The sequence below is a fragment of the Bombina bombina genome, chromosome 3, assembly GCF_027579735.1.
Source record: "Bombina bombina isolate aBomBom1 chromosome 3, aBomBom1.pri, whole genome shotgun sequence".
NCBI lineage: Eukaryota > Metazoa > Chordata > Amphibia > Anura > Bombinatoridae > Bombina > Bombina bombina.
In genome coordinates, this window is record NC_069501.1 from 110,912,474 (window position 1) to 110,925,127 (window position 12,654).

At 40.7% G+C, this 12,654-nt stretch overlaps 1 protein-coding gene across 1 annotated transcript in view; it reads right to left on the minus strand.

Annotated features, from left to right (window-relative positions):
• ITSN1 (intersectin 1) overlaps positions 1–12,654 on the minus strand; it is a 598,457-nt gene that overhangs the window by 294,506 nt on the left and 291,297 nt on the right. The window lies entirely within an intron of this gene.

The window sequence follows — 12,654 nt, forward strand, 5'->3', positions numbered from 1 at the left end:
CTTAGCTAAAGTGGAAATTGCCTCGTCCACCTTTGGAAAAGATTCCCAAAGCTCTACAGTGGAAGCTAGTAAAAGGAATATTTTTTTTAAATTTAGAAGGCGGAGTAAACAATTTCCTCAGGAACACGAAATACAACAAGAGGCATAGCAGAAGGTTTAAAATGAAGTTGTTTGATAGACTTTTACAGTTGGTGTAAGGTGAGACACCTAAAGTGCTTAAACCTCTCTAACAATGACAAAAAAAAAGTGTTTAATCTTAAACATGAGAGAGGTAATCTTTGTTTTGATCAGTATCAGAATTATTATGTGAAATTATCTCACCTATAGAAGATAAATCTGAGGTGTCTGGGTCTGATTTTTTAAAGGGAAAAGTAAGTCACGCAATACAACTTTCCAATTTACGTCTTTAATCTAATTTGATTTGTTCTCTTGGTATCCTCTGTTGAAAAGTATACCTAGGGAGGCGAAGAAGCAGCAAGGCACTACTGGGAGCTAGCTGCAGATTGGTAGCAGTATATATGCCTCTTTTCATTGGCTTACTGATGTGTTCAGCTAGCTCCTAGTAGTGCATTGCTGCTCCTTCAATAAAGTTTAAAAAGAGAATGAAGTAAAATTGATAATATAAGTAAATTGTAAAGTTGTTTAAAAATGTATGCTTTACCTGAATCACAAAGAAAAATTTGGCTTTCATGTCCCTTTAAGAACATCCTCTAAGCTGATCTGATCCTTTTTAGTATAAAAAACCCCAGATACATTAGGGATAATTATCAGACAAAATGTGTTTACGCTTACTTGGAAAAGGCATGGCCACCAAAACGTTTTTTTAAATCTTGGGGGGAAATTTGTAAAACTCACTGTTACTGAACAAAAACAGAGGAAGGACAGATTCCTTTAGAGGAAAAAATATATACAAAACTGAACTGGAGGAGTAGAAGGAATAGGTTTGCAAAATAGACACAGTGAAAATAATCAGTGGTTCCCAAAGTGGGCGGTATGATCACTGTGGGGGGGCACTAATAGGCATGAGAAATGGAAGGGGACACTGGGATTACCATAGGATGCATTAGTAGGTAAGGAATGGAAGAGGATGCTAGTGGTTCCTCTCAAGTTCAATGATCATAATTAGTTGCGCTTTAATCTAGATGTCTCAAGGGAAACAACTTTCTTGATTTATACTTGACCTTTTACCGCTCTGTTAGATTAGAGACAGGGGACTACTTTTAAAACAAAGACACTTTTCCCATTTGGAAACTATCGCCTAAATTTAGAGTTCTGCGTTAGCCGTCCAAACCAGCGTTAAGGGGTCCTAACGCTGGTTTTGGCCGCCCGCTGGTATTTAGAGTCAGTCGACTTTTCCATACCGCAGATCCCCTTACGTCAATTGCGTATCCTATCTTTTCAATAGGATCTTTCTAACGCTGGTATTTAGAGTCTTGGCTGAAGTGAGCGTTAGAACTCTAACGACAAAACTCCAGCCGCAGAAAAAAGTCAGGAGTTAAGAGCTTTATAGGCTAACGCCGGTTCATAAAGCTCTTAACTACTGTGCTCTAAAGTACACTAACACCCATAAACTACCTATGTACCCCCACATCGCTGCCACTCTAATAAAAAATTTTTAACCCCTAATCTGCCGACCGCACACCGCCGCAACCTACATTATCCCTATGTACCCCTAATCTGCTGCCCCTGACATCGCCGACACCTACATAATATTTATTAACCCCTAATCTGCCCCCCCCAACGTCGCTGCTACCCAACTACACTTATTAACCCCTAATCTGACGACTGGACCTCGCCGCTACTCTAATAAATGTATTAACCCCTAAAGCTAAGTCTAACCCTAACACTAACACCCCCTAAGTTAAATATAATTTAAATCTAACGAAATAAAATAAATATTATTAAATAAATTAATCCTATTTAAAGCTAAATACTTACCTGTAAAATAAACCCTAATATAGCTACAATATAACGAATAATTATATTGTAGCTATTTTAGGATTTATATTTATTTTACAGGCAACTTTGTATTTATTTTAACTAGGTACAATAGCTATTAAATAGTTAATAACTATTTAATAGCTACCTAGTTAAAATAAGTACAAAATTACCTATAAAATAAATCCTAACCTAAGTTACAATTAAACCTAACACTACACTATCAATAAATTAATTAACTAAACTATCTACAATTATCTACAATTAAATCAACTAAATCACAAAAAGTTAAAAAAGATTACAAGAATTTTAAACTAATTACACCTACTCTAAGCCCGCTAAAAAAATAACAAAGCCCCCCAAAATAAAAAAAAGCCCTACCCTATTCTAAAATAAAAAGTTAACAGCTCTATTACCTTACCAGCCCTTAAAAGGGCCTTTTGCAGGGCATGCCCCAAAGAAAACAGCTCTTTTGCATTTAAAAAAAACATACAATACCCCCACCCAAACCCCCCTTAAATAAACCTAACACTAAGCCCCTGAAGATCTCCCTACCTTATCTTCACCACGCCGGGTATCACTGATCCGTCCAGAAGAGGGTCCGAAGTCTTCATCCTATCCGGCAAGAAGAGGTCCAGAAGAGGGTCCGAAGTCTTCATCCTATCCGACAAGAAGAGGACATCCGGACCGGTAGACATGTTCATCCAGGCGGCGTCTTCTATCTTCATCCATCCGGCGCGGAGCGGTACCATCTTGAAGCAGCCGACGCGGATCCATCCTCTTCTTCTGGCGACTCCCGACGAATGAAGGTTCCTTTAAGTGACGTCATCCAAGATGGCGTCCCTTGAATTCTGATTGGCTGATAGGATTCTATCAGCCAATCAGAATTAAGGTAGGAAAAATCTGATTGGCTGATTGAATCAGCCAATCAGATTCAAGTCCAATCCGATTGGCTGATTGGATCAGCCAATCAGATTGAGCTTGCATTCTATTGGCTGATCGGAACAGCCAATAGAATGCGAGCTCAATCTGATTGGCTGATCCAATCAGCCAATCGGATTGGACTTGAATCTGATTGGCTGATTCAATCAGCAATCAGATTTTTCCTACCTTAATTCCGATTGGCTGATAGAATCCTATCAGCCAATCGGAATTCGAGGGACGCCATCTTGGATGATGTCACTTAAAGGAACTTTCATTCGTCGGGAGTCGCCAGAAGAAGAGGATGGATCCGCGTCGGCTGCTTCAAGATGGTACCGCTCCGCGCCGGATGGATGAAGATAGAAGACGCCGCCTGGATGAACATGTCTACCGGTCCGGATGTCCTCTTCTTGTCGGATAGGATGAAGACTTCGGACCCTCTTCTGGACCTCTTCTTGCCGGATAGGATGAAGACTTCGGACCCTCTTCTGGACGGATCGGTGATACCCGGCGTGGTGAAGATAAGGTAGGGAGATCTTCAGGGGCTTAGTGTTAGGTTTATTTAAGGGGGGTTTGGGTGGGGGTATTGTATGTTTTTTTAAATGCAAAAGAGCTGTTTTCTTTGGGGCATGCCCTGCAAAAGGCCCTTTTAAGGGCTGGTAAGGTAATAGAGCTGTTAACTTTTTATTTTAGAATAGGGTAGGGCATTTTTTTTTTATTTTGGGGGGCTTTTTATTTTTTTAGGGGGCTTAGAGAAGGTGTAATTAGTTTAAAATTCTTGTAATCTTTTTTTATTTTTTGTAATTTAGTTTAGTTGATTTAATTGTAGATAATTGTAGATAGTTTAGTTAATTTATTGATAGTGTAGTGTTAGGTTTAATTGTAACTTAGGTTAGGATTTATTTTACAGGCAATTTTGTACTTATTTTAACTAGGTAGCTATTAAATAGTTATTAACTATTTAATAGCTATTGTACCTAGTAAAAATAAATACAAAGTTGCCTGTAAAATAAATATAAATGCTAAAATAGCTACAATATAATTATTCGTTATATTGTAGCTATATTAGGGTTTATTTTACAGGTAAGTATTTAACTTTAAATAGGATTAATTTATTTAATAAGATTTATTTTATTTCGTTAGATTTAAATTAAATTTAACTTAGGGGGGTGTTAGGGTTAGACTTAGCTGTAGGGGTTAATACATTTATTAGAGTAGCGGCGAGGTCTGGTCGGCAGATTAGGGGTTAATACTTGAAGTTAGGTGTCGGCGATGTTAGGGAGGGCAGATTAGGGGTTAATAAGTGTAGTTAGGTAGTGGCGGCATGGGGGGGCAGATTAGGGGTTAATAAATATAATATAGGGGTCGGCGATGTTAGGGGCAGCAGATTAGGGGTACATAGCTATAATGTAGGTTGCGGTGGTGTACGGAGCGGCAGATTAGGGGTTAATAATAAAATGCAGGGGTCAGCGATAGCGGGGGCAGCAGATTAGGGGTTAATAAGTGTAAGGTTAGGGGTGTTTAGACTCGGGGTACATGTTAGGGTGTTAGGTGCAGACTTAGGAAGTGTTTCCCCATAGGAAACAATGGGGCTGCGTTAGGAGCTGAAAGCTGCTTTTTTGCAGTGTTAGGTTTTTTTTCAGCTCAAACTGCCCCATTGTTTCCTATGTGGATATCGTGCACGAGCACATTTTTGAAGCTGGCCGCGTCCGTAAGCAACGCTGGTATTTAGAGTTGAAGTGGCGGTAAATTATGCTCTACGCTCCTTTTTGGAGCCTAACGCAGCCCTTCAGAGAACTCTAAATACCAGCGTTGTTTAAAAGGTGCGGGGGGAAAAAAACACTCGTAGCTAACGCACCCCTTCTAACGCAAAACTAAATCTAGGTGTATGTATTCTAAAGGCGTGAACAGAGATTTGTCTTTTTTGTGAATAAATATTGCTTCTTTAAAGGGATAACCAAGTTTTTGTCTTTTGTGATTCAGACAGAGCATGCAATGTTAAATACATTTCCAATTTATTTCTGTTAGCTAATTTGTTTCATTCTCTTTGTATCCCTTATGAAAAGTATACCTAGGTAGACTCAAAAGCTGCTGAATGGTGGCTGCAAATATATACATCTTGCCATTGGCTGTCAGCTAACTCCCAGTAGTGCATTGCTGCTCCTTCAACGAAGGATACCAAGAGAATAAAATAAATTACATAATATAAGTAAATCGGAAAGGTTGATTAAAATCTTATGGTCTATCTGAATCATGAAAGAAAAAAATTGGGTTAAATGTCCCTTTAAATAATATTGAGGGTATTTGCTGGAAGTGACTACTTGGTAGCACCTTTCAATTTTAGAAGGTCTGGTACTTTTCTACTGGAATATTGTACTATATAGCTATATGGAGATTGTGAATGGGTAAACTATAGCATGATTAAGAGTTTGAAACGTTGCCTACTTCTGTAGACCCTATGTTTTATTAATGAGTCATACAGGAGACTGCACTGTTTGAGTGAATTGATAAGCACTTTGTTTGGGTTTTGTGCAGGAACCCTCTCCAAAATTGCCCAGCCCTAAAGACAGTTTGGTGTGTTGCTGAATCCAACTTGATGCCTTGATCACATTTTCATGTGATGGATGTGCTTGATAAAGTGATTACTAAACATGGTATATAACTTGTACAGGTAGAAAATCCTTTATCCAAACTGCTTGGGACTGGAAAAGGTTCGGATTTTGGAATATCTGTAAAATGGGACAGATGGAGAGGGAATGGCACCAAGTGTAAACAACAATATCTTACGTTATTAGGCAATATTTACATATTATACAGCTTATACATGTAATCTAAAGATAGTTTTACATAATTGGTAATTCTTTTGTATACACAGTAGCTTCAGAATGATAATACAGTACAGTAAACAGAAAGGTAATAGTTGTTTTAAATAACTATACTGTCTGCATTTTAGAAGACACACAAAAAAATCAAAGACATGAGCAGAGAGAGAAATCTTTGAATAGAAACATATTTGCAATATACTTATATTGGCAAAAGTGCTTCTAGTAAAAGTTGTTGTTTTAGTGTTAGCATTTTTCTCTGCATATGCAACACAGCTACAGTATATGTTCTCAGTGCACCAGCATTTTAAATACTGCAGCTGCAATTGAGTCATTACCATTGCTCAGAGAAAGTTGTGTGTATAAAATGTTGGTGCATGTTGCATATTTAAATACACTTTTGAAACAGCTATAGCTTTTACGAAAATTATTTTTGCTAATACATGCATATTACAGAAATGTTTCCTTTCAAAATTAAAACAGAATTTATGCTTACCTGATAAATTACTTTCTCCAACGGTGTGTCCGGTCCACGGCGTCATCCTTACTTGTGGGAATATCTCTTCCCCAACAGGAAATGGCAAAGAGTCCCAGCAAAGCTGGCCATATAGTCCCTCCTAGGCTCCGCCCACCCCAGTCATTCGACCGACGGACAGGAGGAAATATATAGGAGAAACCATATGGTACCGTGGTGACTGTAGTTAGAGAAAATAATTAATCAGACCTGATTAAAAAACCCGGGGGGGCCGTGGACCGGACACACCGTTGGAGAAAGTAATTTATCAGGTAAGAATAAATTCTGTTTTCTCCAACATTGGTGTGTCCGGTCCACGGCGTCATCCTTACTTGTGGGAACCAATACCAAAGCTTTAGGACACGGATGAAGGGAGGGAGCAAATCAGGTTACCTAAACGGAAGGCACCACGGCTTGCAAAACCTTTCTCCCAAAAATAGCCTCCGAAGAAGCAAAAGTATCAAATTTGTAAAATTTGGCAAAAGTGTGCAGTGAAGACCAAGTCGCTGCCTTACATATCTGGTCAACAGAAGCCTCGTTCTTGAAGGCCCATGTGGAAGCCACAGCCCTAGTGGAGTGAGCTGTGATTCTTTCAGGAGGCTGCCGTCCGGCAGTCTCATAAGCCAATCGGATGATGCTTTTAAGCCAAAAGGAAAGAGAGGTAGAAGTCGCTTTTTGACCTCTCCTTTTACCAGAATAAACAACAAACAAGGAAGATGTTTGTCTGAAATCTTTTGTAGCCTCTAAATAGAATTTTAGAGCACGGACTACGTCCAAATTGTGTAACAAACGTTCCTTCTTTGAAACTGGATTCGGACATAAAGAAGGTACAACTATCTCCTGGTTAATATTTTTGTTAGAAACAACCTTAGGAAGAAAACCAGGCTTAGTACGCAAAACCACCTTATCTGCATGGAACACCAGATAGGGCGGAGAACACTGCAGAGCAGATAACTCTGAAACTCTTCTAGCAGAAGAAATTGCAACCAAAAACAAAACTTTCCAAGATAGTAACTTAATATCTATGGAATGTAAAGGTTCAAACGGAATCCCTTGAAGAACTGAAAGAACTAGATTTAGACTCCAGGGAGGAGTCAAAGGTCTGTAAACAGGCTTGATCCTAACCAGAGCCTGAACAAATGCTTGAACATCTGGCACAGCTGCCAGTCTTTTGTGTAGTAAGACAGATAAAGCAGAGATCTGTCCCTTTAGAGAACTTGCAGATAATCCTTTCTCCAAACCTTCTTGTAGAAAGGAGAGAATCTTAGGAATTTTTATCTTATTCCATGGGAATCCTTTGGATTCACACCAACAGATATATCTTTTCCATATTTTATGGTAAATCTTTCTAGTTACCGGTTTTCTGGTCTGAACCAGAGTATCTATCACAGAGTCTGAAAACCCACGCTTCGATAGAATCAAGCGTTCAATCTCCAAGCCGTCAGCTGGAGGGAGACCAGATTTGGATGTTCGAATGGACCCTGAACAAGAAGGTCCTGTCTCAAAGGTAGCTTCCATGGTGGAACCGATGACATATTCACCAGGTCTGCATACCAAGTCCTGCGTGACCATGCAGGAGCTATCAAGATCACCGAGGCCCTCTCCTGATTGATCCTGGCTACCAGCCTGGGAATGAGAGGAAACGGTGGAAATACATAAGCTAGGTTGAAGGTCCAAGGTGCTACTAGTGCATCTACTAGAGTCGCCTTGGGATCCCTGGATCTGGACCCGTAGCAAGGAACCTTGAAGTTCTGACGAGACGCCATCAGATCCATGTCTGGAATGCCCCATAATTGAGTTATTTGGGCAAAGATCTCCGGATGGAGTTCCCACCCCCGGATGGAATGTCTTACGACTCAGAAAATCCGCCTCCCAGTTTTCCACACCTGGGATGTGGATCGCAGACAGGTGGCAGGAGTGATCCTCCGCCCATTGAATTATTTTGGTCACTTCTTTCATCGCCAGGGATGTCTGATTGGAACCTTATGAATCTGGCCTTTGCTAGTTGAGGCCAAGCCCTGAGAGCATTGAATATCGCTCTCAGTTCCAGAATGTTTATCGGGAGAAGAGACTCTTCCCGAGACCATAGACCCTGAGCTTTCAGGGATTCCCAGACCGCGCCCCAGCCCACTAGACTGGCGTCGGTCGTGACAATGACCCACTCTGGTCTGCGGAAGCTCATTCCCTGGGACAGATGGTCCAGGGTCAGCCACCAACAGAGTGAATCTCTGGTCTTCTGATCTACTTGAATCATTGGAGACAAGTCTGTATAGTCCCCATTCCACAGTTGTAATGGTCTTAGATGAATTCGTGCAAAAGGAACTATGTCCATTGCTGCAACCATCAACCCTACTACTTCCATGCACTGCGCTATGGAAGGACGAGGAACAGAATGAAGAACTTGACAAGTGCTTAGAAGTTTTGACTTTCTGACCTCTGTCAGAAAAATCCTCATTTCTAAGGAATCTATTATTGTTCCCAAGAAGGGAACTCTTGTCGACGGAGACAGAGAACTTTTTTCTATGTTCACCTTCCATCCGTGTGATCTGAGAAAGGCCAGAACGATATCTGTATGAGCCTTTGCTTTTGACAGAGACGACGCTTGTATTAGAATGTCGTCCAAGTAAGGTACTACTGCAATGCCCCTCGGTCGTAGAACCGCTAGAAGGGACCCTAGTACCTTTGTGAAAATCCTTGGAGCAGTGGCTAACCCGATTTGGAGGGCCACAAACTGGTAATGCTTGTCCAGAAAAGCGAACCTTAGGAACTGATGATGTTCTTTGTGGATAGGAATATGTAGGTACGCATCCTTTAGATCCACGGTAGTCATAAATTGACTTTCCTGGATAGTGGGTAGAATCGTTCGAATGGTTTCCATCTTGAACGATGGTACCCTGAGAAATTTGTTTAGGATCTTCAAATCCAAAATTGGTCTGAAAGTTCCCTCTTTTTTGGGAACTACGAAACAGATTGGAATAAAATCCCATTCCTTGTTCCTTTATTGGAACTGGGTGTATCACTCCCATCTTTAACAGGTCTTCTACACAATGTAAGAACGCCTGTCACTTTATTTGGTTTGAGGATAAGTGAGACATGTGGAACCTTCCCCTTGGGGGTAGTTCCCTGAATTCCAGGAGATAACCCTGAGAAACTATTTCTAGCGCCCAGGGATCCTGAACATCTCTTGCCCAAGCCTGAGCAAAGAGAGAGAGTCTGCCCCCCACTAGATCCGGTCCCGGATCGGGGGCTACTCCTTCATGCTGTTTTGTTAGCAGCGGCAGGCTTCTTGGCCTGCTTACCCTTGTTCCAGCCTTGCATCGGTTTCCAGGCTGGTTTGGTTTGTGAGGCATTACCCTCTTGCTTAGAGGATGCAGAATTAGAGGCCGGGTCCGTTCCTGAAATTGCGAAAGGAACGAAAATTAGACTTATTTTTGGCCTTGAAAGGCCTATCTTGTGGAAGGGCGTGTCCCTTTCCCCCAGTGATGTCTGAAATAATCTCTTTCAATTCTGGTCCAAATAGAGTTTTACCTTTGAAAGGGATGTTAAGCAATTTTGTCTTGGATGACACATCCGCTGACCAAGACTTTAGCCAAAGCGCTCTGCGCGCCACGATAGCAAACCCTGAATTTTTCGCCGCTAATCTAGCTAATTGCAAAGCGGCATCTAAAATAAAAGAGTTAGCCAACTTAAGTGCGTGAACTCTGTCCATAACCTCCTCATATGGAGTCTCTCTACTAAGCGAGTTTTCTAGTTCCTCGAACCAGAACCACGCTGCTGTAGTGACAGGAACAATGCACGAAATGGGTTGTAGAAGGTAACCTTGCTGTACAAAAATCTTTTTAAGCAAACCCTCCAATTTTTTATCCATAGGATCTTTGAAAGCACAACTATCTTCGATAGGAATAGTAGTGCGTTTGTTTAGAGTAGAAACTGCCCCCTCGACCTTAGGGACTGTCTGCCATAAGTCCTTTCTGGGGTCGACCATAGGAAATAATTTCTTAAATATAGGGGGGGGGGAAACAAAAGGTATGCCGGGCTTTTCCCACTCCTTATTTACTATGTCCGCCACCCGCTTGGGTATAGGAAAAGCGTCGGGGTGCACCGGAACCTCTAGGAACTTGTCCATCTTGCATAATTTCTCTGGAATGACCAAGTTGTCACAATCATCCAGAGTAGATAACACCTCCTTAAGCAGTGCGCGGAGATGTTCTAATTTAAATTTAAATGTCACAACATCAGGTTCAGCTTGTTGAGAAATTTTTCCTGAATCTGAAATTTCCCCATCTGACAAAACCTCCCTCATGGCCCCTTCAGATTGGTGTGAGGGTATGACAGAACAATTATCATCAGCGCCCTCCTGCTCTTCAGTGTTTAAAACAGAGCAATCGCGCTTTCTCTGAAGTAGGCATTTTGGATAAAATATTTGCTATGGAGTTATCCATTACAGCCGTTAATTGTTGCATGGTAATAAGCATTGGCGCGCTAGATGTACTAGGGGCCTCCTGTGTGGGCAAAACTGGTGTAGACACAGTAGGAGATGATGTAGTATCATGTTTACTCCCCTCATCTGAGGAATCATCTTGGGCAATTTCATTATCTGTGGCAGTACTGTCCTTACTTTGTTTGGACGCTATGGCACAATTATCACATAAATTTAAATGGGGAGACACATTGGCTTTCATACATATAGAACATAGCTTATCCGCAGGCACAGACATGTTAAACAGGCTTAAACTTGTCAACAAAGCACAAAAAACGTTTTAAAACAAAACCGTTACTGTCTCTTTAAATTTTAAACAGAAAACACTTTATTACTGAATATGTGAAAAAGTATGAAGGAATTGTTCAAAAATTACCAGAATTTCACCACAGTGTCTTAATGCATTAAGAGTATTGCACACCAAATTTCAGAGCTTTAACCCTTAAAATAACGGAACCGGAGCCGTTTACAAATTTAACCCCTATACAGTCCCAGCTATAGCCTTTGCTGAGACCTAACCAAGCCCAGAGGGGAATACGATACCAATTGACGCCTTCTTGAAGCTTTTCTAGCAAATTTCAGATCCTCACACATGCATCTGCATGCCCTGCTCTCAAAAAACAACTGCGCAGTAATGGCGCGAAAATGAGGCTCAGTCTACAACTAGGAAGGCCCCCTAACTGGAAAAGGTGTCTAACATAGTGCCTGCCGTTTAATAAACGTTCCCCAAGTTTTATAAATGCGAATTGTCAGCATAAATATGAATAAAATGCCCAAATAAAGCAATCGATTTAGCCCATAAAAATGTCTACCAGTTTTTTTTGTTTTTTTTTAGCCCATATTAAGCCCTTTATTCTGTTTGTTTGACTAAGAAAATGGCTTACCGGTCCCCATGAGGGGAAATGACAGCCTTCCAGCATTACATGGTCTTGTTAGAAATATGGCTAGTCATACCTTAAGCAGAAAAGTCTGCTGTTTCCCCCAACTGAAGTTACTTCATCTCAACAGTCCTATGTGGAAACAGCAATCGATTTTAGTTACTGTCTGCTAAAATCATCTTCCTCTCACAAACAGAAATCTTCATCCTTTTCTGTTTCAGAGTAAATAGTACATACCAGCACTATTTTAAAATAACAAACACTTGATAGAAGAATAAAAACTACATTTAAACACCAAAAAACTCTTAACCATCTCCGTGGAGATGTTGCCTGTGCAACGGCAAAGAGAATGACTGGGGTGGGCGGAGCCTAGGAGGGACTATATGGCCAGCTTTGCTGGGACTCTTTGCCATTTCCTGTTCGGGAAGAGATATTCCCACAAGTAAGGATGACGCCGTGGACCGGACACACCAATGTTGGAGAAAATGCATCATATAGATTACAATCTTGACTGGAATGTCCCTTTAACTGAAGGGACAGTTTAACTGCAAACCAGAAGAAGACCAAATTAATTAGAAGCCATATTGTACAAGGTAAAATATGGAATGCAAAAAAAAAAAAACCAAGGACGTAATCTGGAGCTGGTTCTTGCAGCTGCGAACACTCAGAAAGCTAACTGTACTATATAGGAATAGACAATTGTGGGTATGTTGCGGTACACAGAAACATAAAAGCCTTAAAAAATGCAACAAACAGGAAAAGGATGGCGGTATTCCAACTTTATACATGACACCCCAACCAAGCTCCAAACTAATGGGTATATCAAGGCGGTGAGGAAGTGAGAAGAACATTAAACAGATAAATACAATCTCAGCCTGACCTTGTTCAGAGTAGTTACAAGGAGTAGAATAAAGTGTGAAGATTAGGAGTGGGACTGCTACCTAAGTTGCTGTATACTATAAGAACAGTATAAGTGACAGATACAAAGAGGGGTCACACATTTTCTGAGTTACTTTTAATTTACTACCAGGGAGGAAGGAAGGATTGTATAATTTGAAGATAAGGAATACAAAGAATTGACAACAAGAAATGACGAATAAA